This window comes from Phaenicophaeus curvirostris, chromosome 1, assembly GCF_032191515.1.
Source record: "Phaenicophaeus curvirostris isolate KB17595 chromosome 1, BPBGC_Pcur_1.0, whole genome shotgun sequence".
NCBI classification, from domain to species: domain Eukaryota; kingdom Metazoa; phylum Chordata; class Aves; order Cuculiformes; family Cuculidae; genus Phaenicophaeus; species Phaenicophaeus curvirostris.
The window spans coordinates 129,737,299-129,743,099 of record NC_091392.1 but is presented as its reverse complement, the minus strand read 5'-3'; positions in this window follow the sequence as shown (position 1 = coordinate 129,743,099).

The following is a 5,801-nucleotide window of genomic DNA, read 5'->3' as shown; positions in this document are numbered from 1 at the left end:
ATGAAGCACAGCTATTTTTCATATAGCGGTACTTTGTAAAACACTCCAATTTTTCAGTCAAAGATATCAACAATGCTGATCTCCAAGCCATGGGTCTTTTCTTTCAGTCTTCACAGAAATCTGTGGAGACAGAGTGCCAAAACTGGCTAACAGATTGGAGAGTCAGATTTTCTATAATGTTTACTCCAGGGCAGTTCCTGTGTCAGGTATCAGCTGTTCTGGAAACAGAAGCAGTGTCCCGCAGACAACAAACACTCGAAGCGCATGGGCTATAGGACAGGCAATGAAGCTGCACACCTGATAAAGAAAGCTGCTGCAAAATAAGGCCATAAACCAATCACTTTGGCAGAATATTGAGTTTTTAATGGCCCTCATCCTTTTTGATGACCTTGCTACAGTGAAAGAAAAATGAAAACTAGTAACAGTTTGTGTTGATCTTGTTCTGTGAATGTAGGAAAAGTCATGCGTGCAATGTGAAAAACACTCAACGCTGCATCTGCCCAGGGTTGCTGGTAGGAGCTTCAGTCTCTAGGGTCTGCAAAAGGGCTATCATGCCAAAGGCAGAGCTCTGAAAACTCTTCATGGATTTTGACTTTGAGAATGGTGCCCTCTGGGTGAGGTTCAACTTGCAGGTACAGAAGCTCAGGATGTGGCCACAGCGCTGTGCTGATGTGCTGCTAAGGGCAGTTCTGCCCTGATCCCCACCATCCCTGGGCACCACTACCTGGGTCATTCCCTCCTGCAGGCTTGGGTGCCCCCACACTCCAACTGTCCCAAAAACTAATGTGACAGGGTTGTTTTACAGCTGAGTCAATTCCCTTACTTAGCTGACTGTGTAGCTATGGCATTAATTTCAATTTATTGGGCTACCTTAGATTCTCATTTATTAAAGTTTTCAGCAGGACAGTGCTTTCTGTGACCTTGAACGTGAAGCCACATACAGCACCAGAAGCCCCATCTGTGGACATTTCAGAGAGTTTTGTCGAGTTTTTGAGCTGTTTATGACATTTCAAAATGAGAAAAAATTATCCGGCCTAAGACATTTTTACTAAATGTTTTCTTCAGCCTTGTAAGAATTTAATTAAAGGTAAGCAGGAAGTGTACACTTCAAGAGCAGCCACAGCCTCTGTGTTACGTGATTTGTCCTCCTGTTCAGTAACAAGCCACACATTACTGTTGCTCTACAAGAGTCTCCAATAGTTTCTGAATTCTTGCTTCTGAGGAAAAGGGGAAAGCACAGCAACAATGTGAGAAAATCATAAATATGGGGAAAAGATCATTGCTATTGCTTCCTCAGGGCTAAATTGAATACAGACCTTGCTTCCTTGAGGAAGATGCTTTTCTCAACACAGGTTAGCTGCGGAGATACCTCATCATGATATTAAATAAGTGCTGCTGGTGTTAGCATTTTCTTCATAACAGAGCTAGTGGCTCCTCTGAGGACAGGAAAGTTGAGTTTGGCTCTGATCTGGATAGTTTCTTCCAGAAATGTGGCTGCAAGTGTCCACATGTGGCATACCCTCACCATTGCTTAACTTGCTCAGTATTTCTTTTCTCTTTGTTTTCAGAGCTTTAGGGGGAGATCCATGCCAAATGTAATCCTTTCATCAGAATCTAAGATACTTACGACTTCTTCTAATTTTTAGAAACTTAGATCAAGCTTTTTCAGATAAGATGTAAATTTTCCTTAACATTCTTCATTTTATTCAGATCCCTTCATCCCCCTCTTAAAGACAATTAGGTGCTTTTGTTGAAAAACAAACAAACAAACATCAATTGAAAAAGGATTCCTTGCAAAAAATATACTGGAATGTATTTCACAAATCCACGCACATTTTCTAACACCTTGTCTTAAAATAATGAAAAAAATCAACACAGCAGTGGAGCTCAGGGAAAGAAGATTCAAAAAGTTTTCTGAAATACCCCAGCATGTAATTGAAATATTATGTGGTTGTAACTGTTTTTTGATTTCTCACTCCTTGTCCCATTACCTTGGTTTCAAAAACACTATGTACTTTACAGCCCTCCAGTAGTCTAATCCCTTATCTAGCGCTATCTCGGTGTTTGCTGGCACACCCGCAATGCTGACTCTTTCAACCTGGAGCATTGTTTGCAGTGTTTGGTGTGTTTGATAAATTTTCAAAGTGCCCAAGATAAAACCTCACCCTGGCAGGTGGCTTCAAAGCCAGGTAATCGTGCTGCCCACTCCTGGAATCTTTGCAGTCCCCGATGGGGAGAGCCACTGACCATAACCCTGCAGTTGCTCTGCACCCTAATTCTCTACTCAGTTCTCTCCACCAGCACCAGGAGCATTGTTGTGGCATCTCAGACCACATTGTCTGGGAAATGCTGTGTTTCAAGGCTCTGAAAAAAACTGTCCCTGGAATGCCTGGTTCCTGGGAGGCTGAGGAATTTTTCAGACTTTTTCAGACATCCCCTGTTCCATTAATGAAATTCACCTTGAACCAGACAGCCCTTTGGATTTGGTCTGCTCTGTCCCATCGGACACAAGGCAGCCGTATCATGTTCAATCAGCTGCAGGATGGGGGTAGGGAGGGGGTGGAATGGTCAGAGGGTTATTAAAAATAGCTGCCATTAGATGAATTGATGTAAAATAAGAAACTAATATCAAACAGGGACATAATGGGTAATGTCCGTGCTTTCTCAGGAGAAATTAAATAGGACAAAACATTGTTCTTCATTAGTCATTTGAGTTTTCTGGGATTCCTGAATTCCTTTTTTGCCCATTGAACATGATGGGAGATAAAGATGTTGAGTAAATCACAGCTTTTAGTTGATCCTGCTTTGATTTAGGATTATTTGTTGCACTTTAGCTCAAAAAATATTTCTTGCATGTTTGGAAAATCAATGCAAAGAATAAAAACCTACAGAAACTTTTTAATATTGACAACAGGTAAAGAATTTGGAGTTCTTGAGCTCTGCCTTTGGGGGGAATTTATGTTGCAATGTTTCAAATATTGCCTTTCAGGAAATGTTTAAATATGAAAAATCAAAGGTGTGTGATGCTCCTGCATGGCAACAAGAGCTATAAGAAAGAAGAAAAGTCACATGGTGGAAAATAAGAGTTGTATTATTGAACACAAATATTTATTTTATTGAAAAACAACATGAATAAATAATATATAAGGTAATGATTTTTTTTCTTTGTTTTACACCAATAAACAAACAAAAATTCAAAGAGCCTTTTTTCACCCATTAAGAAAACAGGATGTCTGTTTCTCCCAGTTAGCTTGATTTATGTGGAATGAATGTAATAGTTAAAAAAACCCAAACAAACAAAAAAACCCACCCAAGACACAAACAGAAATATTACAGTTTTATGCATGTTTTAGCAGAAAAATTATTCCATCTTGATAATTTTTCTGAAAAAATACTATTTTTTTTACAGTAGGAAACCATTTGTGTGTATTCCATTTGGAGAAGAACTGTCTTTAAGCCTTTTTTAAAGGCAAAAAGTCCAGTGTTCCTTATTTGAGCAGTAAGGAATACCCTAAATGTTGACTGCATGGCTCATTGTTAGTACTAGGCACCATGATGATAACAGAGTAGCTCATATTCTCCATCCTGGGAAACAACAGCAGGTGACTGGCCTGTATATTTCACAATAAATTATTAGAGATTTCTGATGTTGCCCTCTCAAAGAGGAAGAAGGCAGCAGTTCAAGGAGCAAGCAAACATTCAGACGGTGTTATTCAAAACTGAAACGTTTTGGTGCCTTTACTGATTTGTGCCATCTTTACTCCATTCTAATTTCTATGGAACCATCCTTATACACAATACTAACTTCTAAGCCTGAAAGATAGCTGATTTGAGTGTTGTGTAAATAGATGTTTATTAAGGAACAGAAAATTTATCGTTGTGTGAAACATATTTCAGCTTGGGTAGCTACAGACATCCCTCACAAGACAGTTCAGCCAGCCTGCAGCTGGGTATCCCCAGCAGACAGTGAGCCAGACAAGGTGCTCTTGCCACAGACTGCCCCCCTAAAGCCAGCAGCCCTGTGCCAGCTTCATGCTCATGCATCTCTTCTGGGAAGACCACCTTGTCCCCAACTCCTCTCTCTTCCCAAAAGATCTTCACCGCTACTCAACCTGCTTTCAGATGGGGCTGTATTATGCTAGGTGGAAGGAGTGCTGGGGTGTGCAGGAGATGAACACAGCAACCTGCCAGACCCCAGGAAGGAGACTCACTACTCATTTCCAAATCATGCTCCAGGCACCCTAAGTGCAGTCAATTTGTGTCCAAGTTACAGATCTCCTGTGGCTTATTTCTCCTCTGTAATAGTTCCCCTAGGAAGCCCGAAGTTTAATTGCACGGGCCACCTTGAAATCTTCAGCACGTTGAAATTAGTGGAGCCAAACAGGGATTCACATTTAATCCATGAGTCCTCATACGGGTAGGGCATCCATGTAGGTTATGCCACAAAAGGAGTAAAAAAAGTATCCCTCCTCTCTCTCCCCATTGCTTGAAAAGTCCATCATTGCTGGCTGGCTTGCTGAATATTTATGTGTCTATCCTGCAGTTCATAATCACTGCAATCGTAAAATAGTTTAAGAATAGAGACGAAATAGCACTCTACTTAGTGATAAGATTATCAATGAAGACTTTATCTAAATTTATATTAAGATCACATCCAAAACTCATTTTAAAAGCGCCTAATTGCTTGATTATGGAAATAGCTACTTCAAACAATTTCTGTGATTAGTTTGACTATTTTACCATAAGTGGATATGAATTAAAGAGAATTGATCATAGAATTCTTTTGAAATAAAGGATATAATCTATCTTAATGTAAATCAATTACACTTAATGGTAAAATTCCTGCCTCCTGCTGAACATGTCTTTGTAAGCGTTGCTCTGTGCTTTCAAGGCAAGTTAGTTCCTTAGGTCCACCCAGTACGTTGCTTTGAAGTGGATGGAACTTTGTGTCAGCACTTCCAGCTCCAGGATCCAATGGCATATTATTGCTGTTCACACCACCATCTCTCTCTAGTTGCATTTTAGCTGGGGGTGGGTTTGACACCAGTCTATGCATTGTGGGGCAGATTACTACACCTGCCCATCAAACAAGTCTTCTTATCCAAAGAATTCAAGGAATTTTGCCAAAAAAAAGAGTGATGTTTTGTTTGTATTTTATGACTGGCCTGAAACAAGACAAAGGAGGTAAAGATGGAGAGCCTACTGGCCCTGAAGGTAAGCAGCAAAGTTGATCAACGTCCCCTGGAGTGGGATGCCTCTGTCCTACCTGCTGCCCTGAAAAAACAGAGACCCAGTCTCAGCAAGTTTCCAGCTTCTCTCCACTGTCCATGGAGATGGACAGACACATCTAGTACACATCATACCTCCTGTTTTGGACACCTCTCTCTGCATGAGATGCAGCGTCCCATCTCTCACCACCTAGAACAGCTCTAGGTGATCAGCATAGGCTAGATGCCTAACTTTTAAATGGCTGATGTCTGTCCAGCCAAGTCCCTTGAGATGACTCTAGACGTCTTGCTCAAGATTTGTTAGACCATAAGTCTAACAGAGCAGTGGCCTGACTTCCCTGTCCCATATGGTTACTGATGTAGCGCACTGAATGGGAGGAAAACTCAGAACAAAAATGTTTTATTGCCATGGACTCATTCAGGAGAAGATAACAGTAACTCCAGAAAACTCTCAAGCCAATCTCATTATGATTTCGCTATCCATGGAGGAGGTTAAAGGTGAAAAGCCACAGCAATGGCTAGTCACGGCCCTTGGTCTGATACATACTAATATTATATATGCCATGGAAGCAG